This window comes from Salmo salar, chromosome ssa18 (assembly GCF_905237065.1).
Source record: "Salmo salar chromosome ssa18, Ssal_v3.1, whole genome shotgun sequence".
Taxonomy (NCBI): domain Eukaryota; kingdom Metazoa; phylum Chordata; class Actinopteri; order Salmoniformes; family Salmonidae; genus Salmo; species Salmo salar.
The window spans coordinates 72,447,574-72,466,301 of record NC_059459.1 but is presented as its reverse complement, the minus strand read 5'-3'; the positions used below and the strand labels follow the sequence as shown (position 1 = coordinate 72,466,301).

Here is an 18,728-nt window from a genome sequence, read left to right as displayed (position 1 = left end):
TTTATTTTTATTTCAACTTTATTTAACCAGGTAGACTGCTTGAGAACAAGTTCTCATTTGCAACTGCGACCTGGCCAAGATAAAGCATAGCAATTCGACACATACAACAACACAGCGTTACAAATCGAATAAACAAAACAGAGTCAATAATAAAGTACAAAAAAGAAAACAAAAAGTCTATATACAGTGAGTGCAAATGAGGTAAGATAAGGGAGTTAAGGCAATAAATAGGCCATGGTGGCGAAGTAATTACAATATAGCAATTAAACATTGGAATGGTAGATATGCAGAAGATGAATGTGCAAGTAGAGATACTGGTGTGCAAATAAATAAATACACTATGGGGATGAGGTAGATAGATGGACTGTTTACAGATGGGCTATGTACAGGTGCAGTGATCTACGAGCTGCTCTGACAGCTGGTGCTTAAAGCTAGTGAGGGAGATATGAGTCTCCAGCTTCAGTGATTTTTGCAGTTCGTTCCAGTCATTGGCAGCAGAGAACTGGAAGGAAAGACGACCAAAGGAGGAATTGGCTTTGGGGGTGACCCGTGTGATATACCTGTTGGAGCGCGTGCTACGAGTGGGTGCTGCCATGGTGACCAGTGAGCGGAGATAAGGCGGGGCTTTACCTAGCAGAGACTTCTATATAACCTGTAGCCAGTGGGTTTTGTGATGAGTATGAAGCGAAGGCCAACCAACGAGAGCGTACAGGTCGCAGTGGTGGGTAGTGTATGAGGCTTTGGTGACAAAACGGATGGCACTGTGATAAACTGCATCCAATTTGTTGAGTAGAGTGTTGGAGGCTATTTTATAGATGACATCGCCGAAGTCGAGGATCGGTAGGATGGTCAGTTTTACGAGGGTATGTTTGGCAGCATGAGTGAAGGATGCTTTGTTGCGATATAGGAAGCCGATTCTAGATTTAATTTTGAATTGGAGATGCTTAATGTGAGTCTGGAAGGAGAGTTTACAGTCTAACCAGACACCTAGGTATTTGTAGTTGGTCACGTATTCTAAGTCAGAGCCGTCCAGAGTAGTGATGCTGATTTGACACGACATGACTCAGGTTTGCATGTTGTCCAGACAGAGAGAAAAGAGAGTAAGAAGAATCCATCACGCACACTGAGACAGAGGAGAGGAGCGAGGGATTCAGAGGAGGACAAGATAGCCCTGTCAATACAGGTATGTTAATTTTATGTTTGGATATACTGTTTTATTATTCAAAACCTTGGCTAATACTATAATAAAGAATGATGATAATATATAAGTAAAGAAAATGGGTTATTATCACATTAGTGAAAGGTTATTGTTGTTGTGGTATGTGTGGTAATGTTTAATGCTGAAAAGGACAAGAATAGTACATCCACATCCTATACATGGCAGGTGTTGGATATCCAGAAATAGATCATATTAACTGATAATTAAAAGGGGGAAATGTTTTATGTTATTAATTCATATTGACTGATGAATATGTTGCTACACCCCAGATCCATGGAGTGGAGTAGGAGAGCTATCCCTGTCTCTGGTGAGAACTAAATACCTACAAGGGTTAGGGTCAATTCTATTTCAATTCCTGTCAATTTAGAAAGTAAACCAAAATCCAATTAACCTGTTAAACTCTGAGAGATTATTATGACATTGTCAGCAGTAAGATTTTAGTTCCATTTCCAAAATGACAAGGCCTGTAGCTTTCAAATGATGTGTCACTTTCTATTTTCTGATTAACTCACCGGGCAGGGACCAAAACCACCACTCAGAGTTTAACGGAGAAATTGGAATTTCAGTGAACTTCCTGAATGTATTGAAATTGAATTGACCCCAACCCTTCCATCTCTAAGTCAGAGATCTCTGATGATCAGCATTACCCTCCAGCACATTACACAACTTGTCATATAGTGCATTCACATTAATATGATTAATTATGACTAATCATTCACATTAATATGATTAATTATGACTAATCATTCACATTAATATGATTAATTATGACTAATCATTCACATTCATATGATTAATTATGACTAATCATTCACATATTATTAATTATGACTAACCTACTTTCTGAGGGTTACCGTGCAAATAGGTAAATGCATTACGTTTTTTTTTTTAAATATTAATGAATAAGTAAACAAATAAATTAATAAATCAATGATTCACTGCATGAAGTACAAGCATTGGCCGCTGTGACAGAAGCTAGGCCTAGTAATAACTTTCATTGATTTAAAGTGCCCAATTAACGGTAACTACTTACATTTAATACAAGTTGGTGCAGGTGTGTGTACAGGGGGATGGGGATGGGTTTATCTGAGGTATATTCACTAGGAACCAAACGGAACAAAATGGACCAAATAGGGAGAGACTCATCTGAACTAACCTGCAAAACATTTTCAGTTGCAAAACATATTGCTACGGTGTTCACTAATAAATAAACATGTCTATTAAATCTGTATCTGTCACTCAAACAGACAACGTGGCTTTGAGAGGAGTGGCCTCTCAGTCTTCCCTTTGGGATTTATGGTGTAGTCCAAGCAAAGTCATCGATGGAAACCGCAACTCTAACTTTAACAGTGGTGGATCCTGCAGCAGCACTGTGTTTAACACCAACCTCTGGTGGAGAGTGGACCTGCTGGATGTGTAGAGTGACAGCTGTCACCATCACCAACAGAGGAGATGTTGTTCCTGAGAGACTTGATGGTGCTGAGATCCGCATCGGTAACTCACTGGAGAACAACGGCATCAACAACCCCAGGTGACACATACTGTAGACATTTGTACATATTTATTCTCTTGTAGGTGTTCAGATATGGTCTTCATGCTTCTGGAGCTATTCTGTGGCTATATTACAATGGCATCAACAACTTTGTACATTTTTATGTCCTGTCTTGAAGGTGTTTCGATACATTGGTCTTCATCCATGCTTCTGTGGCTATATGTTTAACAGAATGATTGTATTCTCTATGGTGCATTGTAGAGCGTCCTCATTCCCTCTAATGTGCTCTCTCTCACACACACACACACACACACACACACACTCTCTCTCTGACTCTCTTTCAGATGTGTTGTCATCTCCCACATCCCAGCAGGAGAGACCCACACCTTCCAATGTAATGAGATGGAGGGTCGCTATGTTGTTGTGGTCATCCCTGGACAGAACAAGACTCTCACTCTGTGTGAGTTGGAAGTATATGGCACTACTGCAGGTAATCATCTGTAACTGTCATCACTGTTCACATTCATCACCAAGTCAAGTTTACATTACTTTTATATAGCAGAACATCAATGTTCTGGAAGTATAATTAATGTGCATGCTGACAACAAGATCACGCTAGATTGTCACTGGTGTAGAGAGGAGTATGCAGGAGGCAGTCACAGGTTTAGAACTACTGAATGTATTTAAGCACCATAGATCAAAGCGGGACAAAACCCAAACACTGTTGTGCTCAAAAAACACCTCGGAGGCATCCACCTCCACGATGAAGGGCAGGGATGGGTCAGGATGAACCAGAACAGGTTAGTAAAACATTCCTTGAACACACAGAAGGCTTTCGTTGGCTTCCCCAGTCCATCGCAGCTGTCGATGACCTCCCTTCAGGTGAGAGTGGCCACCACTGTGCTGAAACCCCTATTGTAGCGCCTGAAATAGTTGACCGTAGGGCATCACCCTGTAGTTGTAGTGCCCGGTGCTGAAGGCGGTCTTCCATTCATCCCCCTCTCTGATGTGCACCAGGATGTAGGCACTGCGTCAATCCAATTTATTAAAGTACTTAGCACCGTGCATCTGTTCGATCACAGTGGGTATGAGAGGCAGGGGATAACTGAATTTAACAGCAGCCTTTTTCAGTGTCCGGTAATCGATACAGGGGCAGAGACCTCCCTCCTTCTTCACGGAAAAGAAGCTGAAGGCGGCCGGAGAGGTGGACGGATGGATGATTCCTTGGGCCAGCGCCTCCTGGACGTAGGCCTCCATGGCTTCGGTCTCTGAGTCTTCGAAAAGGCCACCTGTAGGTCCCGGTAGTCCTCCGGGATAGGGACGTGGGTGGCCTGGTCTGGACTTTCCACGGAGGTGGCACAGAGTGACACAGAGCGACACCTCCCCTGACACTCCTAACAACATCTTCTCTGTCCACGATATACTGGGGTTATGCAACTGTAGCCAGGGGAAACCTAAAACTACAGGGTGTGCAGGAGAGTCGAAGATGAGGAAAGTGATGCGTTCATGGTGGTTGTGAGTAACAGTCAGGGAAATGGGAATCGTGGTCTGGCGCACCAGTCCTGTTCCTAGGGGATGGTTGTCTAGGGCAAGGACTGGGATAGGGACTAGAGGAATGCGTAATGATAAGGCCACTGACCGGTCTAGGAAATTGCCTGCAGCACCTGAGTCCACTAGGGCAGGCCTCAGTTGGGGGCCAGGATAGTCAGGGAAGGTGACAGGGAGGAGGATGGGCTTGGTGGACAGAGAGGAGCAAGGCACGTCGACGCCTAAATGGGAAGGTGCAGGAGCGCTCCTCTGCCTGTCGCTTCCTCGCCTGGTTCTCCTTCTGGGACAGGTGTTCCAGGTGTGGTCCGACTCCCCACAGTAGGAGCAGAGACCCTGCTGACGGCGGTGTTGACATTCCTCAGGGGGAAGGTGAGTTGTGCCCACCTCCTTGGGCTCAGTCTCGATGGAGGTTCCTGGGAGAGACCCGAACGCCCGGGATGTGCGACGACAGGCACGCAGGAGATTATCCAGGCAGATGGCCATGGAGGTGAGCTGGTCCAGCGTGAGGTCCTCATTGCGACAGGCCAGCTCGATCTGGACATCCACCTGTAGCCCTATTGGGGAAAACCGTCAACGGGGCCTGGTCGTTCCAGCCAGTGGATACAGCCACCGTCTGGATATCCAGAGCGTACTCCAATGCTGTCCTGGACCCCTGACATAGACGGAGGAGACGCTCACCTCCCTGTCGGACCTCTATAGGGCGGTCGAAGACGGCACGGAAGAGTTGGGTGAAGTGCTCATAGGACTGCACTTCTGGTCCGTCCCTCTCCCAAATTAATTGTTTATGATGTTACCATAAATGACCACGAATTGTTTACAAATTGTTTAATTCAGTAATGAATCAAAAAAATTATGCCAAAAATACATTTTTATCGACAGTGAGAAACTTCTAGCCATGGGCTGCTAACAGCTGAGAACTGCTACCTAACTGGCAAGCACAAAAGCAGTCAACAACTTTGAGGGTACAGACCCCCAGAAAGTGTCTGATCGCCCTCTAGTGGTGAACGTAGAAACTGCCTTAAATGCAGTCAAAGAGGAGAATAACTTTCTATCAAGGATTCCTTTTTATTTTTATTATAAAAGCATACCAAGATAAAATAAGTGTGATAGTGTGTAAATGATAACACATTAGTGCAATAAATTAATTAAAATGCAGGAAGTGAATGCTGGAATTAAACAATGAACTATGCAAATGAGTAAAAGCTGTGTACGTTAAGGAACTAGACGCCTGGCTGAAATAGAAGCCTGTATCTGTGCCTGTTGTGTTCAGTGATTTAAGCAAATAAACGCTGTAGCGATTCATTGAAGTTTTACGGTATTTGAATGTCTGTAGAAACAACATTATTCCTTTCAACATGTATCAGTTGATATGCAGTTTGTTTCCTATTCATTTCAAGTAATGAACATGGTTTAGTCAAGTATATTATTTCAAGCCTGCATTCTATTGATGAACCAAAGCAGCACCAATGAGTTAGCCAGCCAACTTTGAAAAACAACCAAAATAAAGACTGATTTTCAGGTACATTAAAAAAGCTAAACATCAATATATGTTTTGGGTTGTTGAGTCAATTAGGCCATGTCCATTTCAAGCTGATCTTTTTTTAATTTTTATAAAAAGTTATTTCTGAATATTTAGGGAAGTTAGTGGCTAACTCATTGATCCTGCTTTGCACTATACCCAATCTGGTAATTTCTCAATAGAAGCTAAGCATTTAGGTGTTTTCATACTGTATTACTACTGATATTCACTCATTCATATGGGCCTTTTTTTATACATTTTTTATTTATACATTTTATATAACCTTTATTTTATCAGGGAGTAATACTGAGACCAACGTATATTTTACAGATGAGCCCTGAATTACAGAAACAACAGAAAATACACACATCAAAATATAAATACAAAATTTAAGCATAAAGAAAAAGATGTTCATAAAAAAACAAGCACATTCATCAGTATTAATGTCCTCAATCAGCTTTTTGAATTTCCCAGAGGAACCAAAACATCAAATGTAAGAACATTTTGAAGACTGTTCCACAAATATGGCTCACGAAAACTAATAGCTGATTTACTTAGCTAACTCAGTAGAGACCAAAGAAATTGACAGATACCTATCCCTGAGACCGGGTGTGGTAAGTCCTATGTCTAAAGTTTAGTAAAGATGTTAGCAGCCTACAGTGGGACTTTTTATAAAAGAACTTTAAAACATAGCAATGTATGTGACATCAAAGAAGGCCAACCAACTGTCTGGTGAGAATGCAGTGATGAGTACAAAAATTCTAGTCCGTAATGTTAAAATGTGCTCTTAACATTCCTATTACATCACAATGACTATGATATATCAGTTTCCACTCCTGTGGAAGGAATGTGATGAGTATCTGCTACTGCAGAGAGGTGGGTTGGGAATGTGAACTTGGCACACACTGCAGTGTTCTTTCTGTCACACCATTTCATGGAAAACAAAAATGTACATCTGCCACCAAATAATGAAAGTGTAACTAAGAAATCTTACCACTAGCATGGTAACCTGACGCAATCAGTGAGCCAGCTAACTTTGATAAAGCACCAGATATAACTATTGATTTTCTGGTTCATTAAGAAATCTAAACTTAGATATGTGTTTAAGGTTGTTGAGTTAATTACACCATGCCCATTTCAAGCTTATCTTTCTAAAACATATATTATTAATAAAAAATATTTAGGCATATTAACCCCTCAGGTCTAAAATCTGTGCGTGTTTTATCCAACTCTGACAGTTGTTGTCAACATGGCAGAATAATTTGTTTATTTATTTGAATATGTCACAATGGGGGATAATCTACGAAGAGTCCATAAAAAACAGACTATACAGTATTATAACAAATTGATCAGGAGACCATTTGTTTTACCCTTGATATGGCTATGGAAGAGTCCAGTAAGATATACAGTCAATAACTATTATTTATTCGTTAGACATACATGTACCTTCATGCATTTCCTGTGATACTGCTGCACAGTTTAAATTCCCTGTCATACTGCTGCACAGTTTACATTTCCTGTCATACTGCTACACAGTTTACATTTCCTGTCATACTGCTACACAGTTTACAGGAAAAAGAAACAAAGCACCATTTAATTAAACCCCTACTTGTTTTGTTGTATTTTACCCCCTTTTTTCTCCCAATTTAATTATGATCTTGTATAGTCGCTGCAACTCAGTAGATACCAAACAGGCTTGCCAGTTTAACCCGGAAACCAGCCGCACAAATGTTCAGCTGGCAACTGGGGTCAGCCTACAGGAACCTGGCCCTTCATATGGAGTCGGTAGGGCGCAATGAGCCAAGTAAGGCCCCCCCGGCCAAATCCTCCCCTAACCCGGACGACGAGGGAACAGTTGTGCACAGTCCTATGGCACAACGGCCGGTTGTGGCACAGCCCGGGAATGAACCCGGGGCTGTAGTAACGCCTCTTGTACTGCAGTGCCTTAGACCGCTGCGCCACTCGGGAGGTCCCCCAACTTATTTTCATTTACAGTGAAATGTAACTTAATTTAACAATGACATCGTAATCATCACTGGTATCTAATCTGTCCAGTTCATCCAGTTTACCTTGGAAACTTGGCACAGACTGATGCATAGAGACTAACTACACAGGGGAAGAAAACATCAACCTGAACCTGTTTGAATGTGGGTGGCTCAACTCAAATTTGACTATAAAAAGGACACATCATCCAGGGTCAGCCATTGCATTACAAGAACCAAGACAGGTAATCATTTTGCAACCTACGATTAGAAACCATTTAATGTATACAATACAAAGGTTGTACTTTCAAATGAACCTGATTTCAGATTAAAGTAATTGATTCTCTGAAGTGTAAATGTGATATAATGTGTTTCTTTTCAGACTCGGCCGTGATTCCCACAAAAATATAGAACCTTCTTCAAACAGACAAAGGTAAGAGTAATGTCTATTTTCCATTGTATATTTTATCTTGGTAGGGAATATCAAATGTACTCATTGAAGTTAGTCAACAACATGCAGAATTATAAGATGATTGATTAACTTTACACTTGAGCGAATTGGCCTATATGGACAGGGCTAAATTTCTAACAGAATCAATGTATTTATTTATTTGAGATGGACAATGCACATCAACAAACTTTTCTGTAAATGTGTCAGATTTTGTCAGCTGGCTAGTTTTCAACTGTAGTCCCTGGGGATGGAGATATATAAATAATATTTAAGAAAGCTTCCTAAACATTTCACATAGCCAGCCAGCCAGCCAGCCAGCCCTCCCCCCACAAAAATACAGTCCTTAGATCATGGGTTCTCAAAGTGGGGTCCGCGGACCCCCAGGAGGTACTGCCGGGGTTCGCGGCCAGATAGCAAGAATATCAAATATTTAAAAACATTTCTCTGCCCCATAACAAAATGTGTAGAATGGCAGGAAATTAGCTTGAAAACTGCAACATTTTCTCTCGAATGGCAAGAGGCAGGCCTTTAAAATGTTCCTTGCCTGGGCCCTAAGACATGGTTCGTCCGGCCATGCTCCGCCAAAGTCATATTAAAACTCCTTGTTAAAAAAGTTAATACAAAAAAAAAAGTTCATGTGAAAAAGAAAAACACAAGAACACAAAAAACCAAATAGAAAAAACAACAAACAAGCCAAAAAGATAACAAGTAGCTACAACCCTGCTGTAAAGAACATTTTGTTGTCATTCTAATATAAATATATAAGGAATATAGCGTTGCGTCTTGCGCGATAACCTATCGGACCGCTTATCTGTGCTCAGTTGTAGACTCATGTCTAGCTACATTTCTCCAGTCCCATCCCTCAGCAGTTGTTCAAACTGCAGGTTGTCCCTTTAATTGTTAAATTCTTAATATTTTTTTATTTAAACTAGGCAAGTCAGTTAAGAACAAATTCTTATTTATATGATGTATGATAATATATGATGTAACGACAAACAAAACAGCGATTACTGGAAGGAAATGAAAGTGTCACACAATCCTATACAAATCCGTCAAAACAGCAACCATTAGAAAATGTTTAAAGTGTTAAATGAAATTGTGAATTTGATTGAATGTATCCATGTTCCCCTGTTATATCTTAATGTAATAGCAATACAATGTTCAGATTATTATCAATGACTCATCAACAGCTCTAACAAGTTGTCCACCACAGGACATCCTGTATGCATAACCATGGTAACAATTGAAAGGGAACACTGGGGATTATGGGGAAATTATCAGAACAAATGTGAGGACACAACAGATCACCTGAATCCAAACTTTACACTTTTGACTGTGCAGTTCACATTTACTGAACTTTTCATAGCATTTGTTGATAATGAAATCTGGACATACTCTGGATACATTCAGTAACATAAGAATATTGATGCATAATCTGGAGTAGGTGCAACATAAGAACAAAACAATGCGAGGGTTAGAGTGAGAGATAACTGCTGTCTCCAAGGGGCCACTCACCTCTCATAAGTGTGCACAGTCCCCAAGTCATTTCAATAAACTTTTATGACTCATGGAAAGAGCCTTCAATTGTTAGGTTCTCTCCTAGCTGTGCTGTTGAGGAAGTAAAGCAAGCACACTTGTAGTTTTTTGTTTGGAACACAGACATCACACAAGCAACCCAAAAACAAGTCCTTTACAAATCCCAATCTGGGTCAGTTGGGCATCAGTTGAAAGCTTATTTGATGGCCAATATGACTAAAATACGATCTTACGTATTAGGCAAAAAGTATTGTTTTCAATCTAATTTCCTGCAAAACTCTGTAGTGTAACATGACTCATGACATTGTCATGGAAACTCTACACAGGTTCACTCGATGTCAATATTAAAATGAATCATTCTTTATTATCAGCAAGCTGGAGAGGTCACAGTCAAACTTGGATGCATAAAGTACCGGTCTGAAGTGAGCTCTGCCGGGGCAGTCCCGTTAATTCTCTTCTATTCTGCTTACACAGACAAGCTACATAGGCATGGTTCATAGGGTTGGAACATATTCTGGGCGTTCTGCCAAAAGGTCTGAGGTCATAACCGTCTCCCCCTCATATCTCTACCCAGCACCTACATACAGGAAACAATGATTTTATGAGACAATTTAAACAATTCAAGGCTGTCCCTCCAGACTATACATGTTTCCTCCACCACATCTTTTGGCTATTTCATGATAAAAACTTTAGGGACAATAAAGTCTAGACTATTTTCACAAATGTTATTCAGCTAACAAATATGCTAGTATATTGTAGAATAATTTGTGTAATTTCATGAAAAAAAGTGCCTTTTGCGTCCCTTTGACAAAAAATGGTGCCTGTTATATTAAATTAATTGCTCTTTATTATGCACACACATAGGGGGAAAAAATATTATTTTTTTAAGTATAAACACTTGGTAAAATGGCAAAATTCTGCATTTTGACATGTTCCTCTTTCCACTCTCTGTGACTTCTAGGAGGATTTTACTTAACCCCAAGATTTTTTTTGTTGCTTTGGCAAAGTTATTTCTGAAGATTAAAATTAATTTCATGTGACTAGCATTTCATTTATGTCTGTCACTCATTTTATTGCCAAACATATGGGGTTAACAAAAATCCTGATTTTTCTTATATTTCTCAGATATAGGAGAGACACATCAGAACAAACTTCCTTTAGATATTTGTTGGGGACTGTTATTCAATGTGTTTGCATGGGCTACAAGCAGTAAGACCAATCAAATAATTTTTTCCTAAATATGTTTTTTTTAATACTTTAAGGGGTCTTAAAATTCAACATCAAATAGCTAAATGATCCTTGTTATGTCCTTAAAACAATTCCAAAACTGAGCAGAGCGAGCATAACATATCAACCCTGTTACCCATAGATAGCCACGCTAGAAATGTTCCAACAATGTACATTTTTTGGTGAAGCTTCCATTCAATTGCCCCTCCCTGTTGACACAACAAGCTTCCATACCCCGTCACACTGGGATTCATGGCTGGTTTAAGATTAAATCAAAAACCCAGTTAAGGTCAACCCTGTTACATCAACTCTGTTACTTTATTTAGCACAATAGGCACTTACTATAATAATTTATTTATTTAACCCCTTGACATGGGAAAACAATTTTTTATTAAATTGAACATGTGCTCTTTATGACAGAATATTACAATTTAGGTGAAATCAAGTTTTTTTTATACAAAGTTACTTCTCAAAAGGCACTGAATTGCTGGAACAACCCTTATATGAACCATCAAGTATGAATTTAGTTAAAACATTTCTCAGAAAGTGATTAGCTCAATTGATAGCGAGTCACCGATTAGAATACTTTTTATTAAAACTTTGGGAATTATTCTTGAATTAAGGTCAGAACTCAGCTTCTGAATGTCATGGAGACAAACCAAAATATAGATTGTGGTAAGTGCATCAAAGGATTGCCTCTTTAATTTCATGTTAAAATTATATGCATTAAAATCCAATCTTTCTCATTTACAGCTTGTTTCTAGCCTAAAGCATTTCCCACGGGGGACCAGTATGAACATTTATGCAATCACTACTGTAAGTCGCTCTGGAGAAGAGCGTTTGCTAAATGACTAACATGTAAATGTAAAGGCCTCTCAGAGTTATAGATCGCTTTATATAAATGGGTTGATTATTCCACTTCAAAATCTAACAAGCGGTATACATTTCGCCTTTTTCCTTGAACAAGGGGTATGGCATAACCCCTCAATCTTTCAGAACACATTGCATTCTATTGATTTACAGCATTCCTCTCACTCAGACACCAAAATGTGCAAAAGTTACCAAAATGGCTGGAAGAATAGGGGCATCTTCTTGTTGCTGGGGTGCTCCTGCATAAAACTTCTGTCAATTATATCCCATTAACCTCTCTGGGACATGTGGGACGCTTGCCAGTGAAATAGCAGGGCGGCAAATTCAAAACAACAAAAATCTCAGAATTCAAATTTCTCAAACATACAACTATTATATCCCATTTTAAAGATACACTTCTCGTTAATCCAACCACATTGTCCGATTTCAAAAAGGCTTTACAGCGAAAGCATAACATTTGATTATGTTAGGACAGCGCCGAGACAAGAAAAACCACACAGCCATTTTCTAAGCAAGGAGAGGCGTCACAGAAACCAGAAATACAGCTAAAATTAATCACTAACCTTTGACGATCTTCATCAGATGACACTCCCAGGACTCAATGTTACACAATACATGTATGTTTTGTTCGATAAAGTTCATATTTATATCCAAAAACCCCATTTTACATTGGCGCGTGATGTTCAGAAAATGTTTTGCCTCCCAAAACTTCCGGTGAATGAGCACATCAATTTACAAAAATACTCATCATAAACGTTGATAAAATTTACAACAGTTATTGAAAGAATTATAGATACACTTCTCCTTAATGCAACCGCTGTGTCACATTTTCAAAATAGCTTTACGGCGAAAGCACATTGTTCAATATTCTGAGTACAGAGCTCAGTCAAAGCAAGCTATACAGTTACCCGCCAAGTTCTGGAGTCAACAAAACTCAGAAATAGTATTATAAATCTTCACTTACCTTTGCTGATCTTCGTCAGAATGCACTCCCAGGACTCCCACAATAAATGTTTTGTTTTGTTCGATAAACTCCATATTTATGTCCAAATACCTCCGTTTTGTTTGCGCGTTCAGATCACTATTCCAAAGGCATAATGTGCGAGCGCAAAACCCGAGACAAAAAGTCAAAAAGTTCCATTACCGTTCGTAGAAACATGTCAAACGATGTTTTACAATCAATACTTAGGGTCTTTTTATCATAAATCTTCGATAATATTCCAACCGGACAATAGAGTATTCATTACAGAGGAAAAAGGACCGGCGCGCCTGCGTGACAACTCAATGTCCTCAGGCAGTCCACTTGTTGAGTCAGCTCTTATTCTCTCCCCAGTAACAGTAGAAGCATGAAACAAGGTTCTAAAGACTGTTGACATCTAGTGGAAGCGCAAAATAATCCCACAGACACTGTAGTTTGGATAGGCAATCACTTGAAAAACTACAAACCACTTCCGGGTTGGATTTTTTCTCAGGTTTTTGCCTGCCATATGAGTTCTGTTATACTCACAGACATCATTCAAAGTTATAGAAACTTCAGAGTGTTTTCTATCCAAATCTACTAATAATATGCATATCCTACCTTCTGGGCCCAAGTAGCAGGCAGTTTAATCTGGGCACGTTATTCATCTGAATTTCCGAATACTGCCCCCTCACCAAGAAGTTAATAATTGTAAAGCGGAGACCCAGCCCCTGCCTTCCAATTTAGTGCTTATCAGTAACCAAATCTGCCATTTTGATCTCGTTTGAGTGTAAAGGGTTAATTAGTAGTAGTACTCAATGTGTCAGCAACTGTATCAGTTATACTGTGCAGATGAAGGACAAATGTAATATAAACAGTAGTTCTTTATACTGGTCATGTTTATGTATTTAAATCAATTCAGATAGTACATATCTGTATGTACTATGTTCCTATTCTTTCCTACTATTTGCATTGAAAACTGAAGCCAAGCTAGCTAAGACCATTTTGAATAACTTGAACGAAAGCGCAACAGTTTTAATGAAACAACACATTTCTAACAAAATCTTAATTTTCATTATCAATGTATATGATGTCAGACATTTCAGCATAGATGAATGCAATATTAAGCAATACTAATGGGCCCTTGAATAGCTGGATAGCGTAATAAAAAAAAATGCAATCCTTCTCTTCTCTACAGGATCTATCCGCATTCACTTTTATTACACCCCCCGAATCTACAAACTACACAAAACTGGCATAGAAGAAAAACAGGCATCTACATTTTAAGCTGGGATAAACAAACATCCTCATGGCAACCGATAGAACACCAACTCTGCCTAATGCCTATGGTGGTAAAATTCCATACCAATGTGACTCCCTGTCACTTTTGGATGTCTTGTGTGAGAATGAGTTTGAAGGCGACACAATCAACCAAACAGATGCAGCCAGGGCAGAGGTCAACTTTTACAAGGGAGCGCCACCTCAATGGCTGAACTTCTACCTGGCTGAACAAGAAGCAGCTGTGGGTTCAACCTTCATAAAGAGGGATGGATACAATTACTTAAAAAAGCTGATTCAAAGTAAGCGGAAAAGTCCTCACAGCACTGCCATTGTCAAGCTTTTGCACCAGCCAAGCAGTGGTGGATCCACCCTAGCCATGCAGGTGCTCTGGGACCTGAGGAAAAAGCATAGGTGTGCAGTCTTAAAAGAATCAACGGGGGCAAACAGCACCGACCGACCAAGTAATAAACCTTTTCAAGGCAGGAGATTCACAAAACACTGTGCTCCTCCTGCTTGAGGATGAGAACATGCCGGATTGCCTGATGAGAGAAATTGCAGAGAAAGATTACGTCGAAAGTTCCTGTACTCATCATGTTAAACTGTGTGCGGAAGTCTATTGCTGAACAGGACGATCCAACAATCAGAACTTCAGTGATCCTCAGAAGACAGCTCTCTAAAGAAGAGAAAGACAAATTCAGCAAGAAGCTAGATGAGATCCGTAAGCGCTATGCACACCAGCATACCCAGTTCCATGGTTTCAACATAATGTGTGGAAATTTCAGTGAAACATACATCCAGAATAGTGTTAAGTCTTGTGTAAATAAACATTTGTGGAAGCCCCAAAACCTGCTCCTTCCATTTTTAGCATTGCTAAATTTCTACGTCCCTGGATCCTACCTTCTACAGTCTGAATGTGTGGATTTCCCTGATGCAAGGTCTCAAGACTTTCAGAGTGGAATGCACCCTTTCAATGACCTCAGTCACGTTCTCCGGACAAGAGGAAGACGATAAACGTGTCCAGATGAAGCATCCAATGATTGCTGATCAGTGTGTTAAGTTACTGGCTAAGTCCGGTGTGACCAGGGGTGGCACAACAAGAAACTTCTTGAAGTACTTTTGTAAGGCAGAGGTGCCGCAACATTTGGTGCCCGTCATCAAAGACATGCTAACTAAGAGGGAAATCACAGAAGCAAAAGGAGTGGACGAACAGCAGAATGCAGAAGAGGAACCCTTTTCCAAACTGATTCAAGATATAAGGAAGTATGAAGGATTAGGCATGTGTGAACACATTTTGAAAGAAGCAGTGGATCAGTTCGGGACAAATCCTTTTTTCCCTCAAGCTCTAGCACGCCTCTACTACATTGAAAAAGAAGACTACAGAAAAGCTGAGCATTGGGCTTTAAAGGCTAAAGAGAGGGCTCCCAACAATTCCTTCATCGCAGATACTCTTGGGCAAGTTCACAAGGGCAATTTGAGGAAGAAAAAAGATGACAAACAATGTTCACCTGCTTTTGAGATTTTGGAAATAGCAGGAAAGGCTATAATCGCTTTCAAAGAAGAGGAGAATGCTGCAGAAAAAGAAGTGGAACTAGAATCAAAGCGTTTCAATAACAGGGGAAGCTTTGGCTATCTACAAGTGGCTAACTATCTTTTTGAAGCACTCACAAAGTGTGATAATAGGTGGAAAGACATTCTCACAGGGAAAAAGCAAACTCCCTACGTAGTTGATGAGTTTCCCAGAGGACAACTCAATGAGTATTTGCCTCTCATTGCACAACTCAAAGAAGGAGTGAAGAAAAGGTATGAGTTCTTTGAAAAGTACCTGACCTACTCAAAGCCCAAAATAGGAAAACAGGAACCAGGGTACTTCCATGAGGATGTTATCGATTGCTACCAGAAATACACTGGAATGATGCCAACCAGCTTTCCTGGACTGCTCTCCTGTCTTCATCAAAATAAACTTTATCCTGAGCTGCAGTGGATGGAACAGCACTATAGAACAATCAATGGTGAAAAAAGGTCAGATGCCCAAGCTACTCAAAACTACATTCTTGTCAACATCATCCTGAACCAAAAGGGAGTAAGACGTCAAACGGAAACCATCCCTCTACAAAACTTACAAGACATGCTAAAGAAATATGTCAGGAAACAACAGATTGACCAACCCACTGAATTTCATCTCTTGGCTCTGATGTTGTTTTGGCCTGAGGGTGGGGCCACCCATGACTTTCCCTATAAACAAACAGTTGATCTCCTGAGAGGATCCTTTCAGAGGGGCCTCAGTAAGTACTTTCGCTTCAGGTACCTTGTTCCATTGTTCCTACTCGGAAAGGGTCAGGGTTTAAGCAGACTGGTCCACAAATCAAGAGTGGACATTGTGATCAAGAATAACCTTTCCCCAAAGCAGAAGAACATAACACTGGGTCAAATGTGGAGCAGTGGAAAGATATGGGAACTTGAAGCAATTAAGAATTGTCTACTTAGGCTCAGGGGGGAGGTCAAACAGTATGAAGTATTCCTGAACGTTGCAGACAACAGAATCAAGATTTTCCCAGATCAAATGGCCAGCATTCGGAATCCTGGACCAGTTTCTTTCTACCTTGGATTCAACATCGGGGGACCCGTGGCCTTCAACATCAAGTATGAGACCAAGTGAAACATTAACATCTGAGAAAATCTCAAAGTCAGTCTTCCATGTTAGACATCCAAACAGTAGAGAGTCTAACCCACTGTATACATTTCAGCATCAACAAAATGGTGTAAGGATCTTTCCTTATTATACCTAGTTTACTTATTATACCTGTAACAAGCATGTGGCAGCATTTTTGTATTGTGAGACCAATGAGTCAAGACAAAATAAATAAAGTGACATGTATGGGGAAGTTGTAAACAATGTGTTATTGTAATGTCTATAAAATGTTGACATGAATGTGTTTATACTGTATTATGTGATAACTACAGCACATGTAAAGCACTGCATTGTAAAAAAAGAAAAGGGCCAGTAGGTAGCCTAGCTATCTGGAGGGCTGCGGCGTTCAGATCCTGACTACAATTCCCTACTGTTGGGCCCTTGAGCAAGGCCCTAACCCCACTACATGCTCTCTACGTAGAAACACTGCACTGCAACTGTGTGTGTGTGTGTATGAGATGTGTGCTATCTGAGGGAGTTGAGTAATCAGAGTACAAATGTTCACTGTAACATGAACAATACAGTTGTATTGGATGTGTAATCAATCACAGCATAGAACCACCCTTTCATTTAATGTGTAAAAGAACAATGTACGGTTTGATATGAAAAGCTGATGTGACACTCATAGTCATGAAGTAAGATGCTAATAATATTACCAATAAAAGTAAAGTACTTCTATTAAATAAACCAGTTGTTTTGCATACTTTTCTCCGATATATGATGGCCATGGTCCAACAAAACAACACAAGTCCATATACAGTGCATTGCAAAAGTATTCAGGCCACTTGGATTGTCACATTTTATTGTTAAAATATTATCAAAGTATTTATTATAAAATATTTTACACTGACAGATTGTGTAGATTGTTGACCCCCCCAAAAAAGACTAATGTATTTTAAGTACACTTTGTAACACAATGTGATGAAATCGAAGGGGTCTGAATACTTTTGCAAGGCACTGTATCATGCATGAATCTGTGGGGAAACAAAATAATAGCAAATGATAACAGAATAATTATGACCAAATAAAAGTAAAGACAGTCAGTGTCCAAACATCCTCCTGACAGAACATTTAAATATTACTCCAAGAACTTTCTTCCACCAAAGAGTACACATGAATTTGGCTTCAATCATTTCAACAGAAAACATTGGCATCCGCAGATGGTGTTAGTGTATTTGTCTCAAAAGGAGGCATTTAGTATGTTAGCTAGTAACTACACTACAGTATAGTACCATATGATCTGCCTAGGGCCAGGAGTGCTTCCTGAACATGGTGGTTTGACCAGAGGGGTATAATACAAAGTAGGATAAAAGCCAGCTAACTTTGATAAAACCAGAAATAACTATTTTATCATTCATAAAGAAAACTAAACTTAGATATGCATTTTTGGTTATCGAGTTAAGTAGACCATGCCCATTTCAAGCTTATTTTTGTTATTTCAGAATATTTAGGCAAGTTAGCAGGTTAACTCCTTGAGCCTGCATTGTAGTATAGCCCTCTGGACAACTAGGGCCCAGAATCTTTTCCTGGTCAGGAGAAACTGCCACAGTACTTAGGGGGAATGTAAATGTCATACTCCTCGAGTACACCGTAACAAAACCCATTGTAGGAGAAGGTCAGAGTGGAGGGACCTCTGGCTTTCTCATCCAATGGATTTTGAGGAGGCACGGAGAGAGAGGACACGAGGAATATGGAATTGAGAATCTCACATGGTGTTCTATAACATGATCAGTGTATGAGTACACCGAGGTGTGTTATCCATCGTAGTAAGGACCATAGTGTTCATAGTTATACATCAGCCATCTTAGGAAGAGGCATGCAAAACACTAGTTTCTAATGTTGTGTTCAAGACAACTGGGAACAAGGTCAAATCATGACGTCAGTGATCTTAAGGTCAGTTCTGGAAAGAGGCCGGGTTCCCGACTTGGAATTCCGAGTTGGATGACAGTTCAAAAC

The 18,728-nt window shown here is 40.0% G+C and overlaps 2 pseudogenes; both read left to right on the top strand.

Moving 5' to 3' along the window:
- The first annotated feature begins 2,370 nt into the window (after positions 1-2,370).
- On the top strand, positions 2,371-3,239 carry LOC106577979 (fucolectin-1-like; annotated as a pseudogene).
- A 4,778-nt stretch (positions 3,240-8,017) lies between these two features.
- LOC106577947 (sterile alpha motif domain-containing protein 9-like) lies at positions 8,018-17,453 on the top strand (annotated as a pseudogene).
- Positions 17,454-18,728: the final 1,275 nt, after the last annotated feature.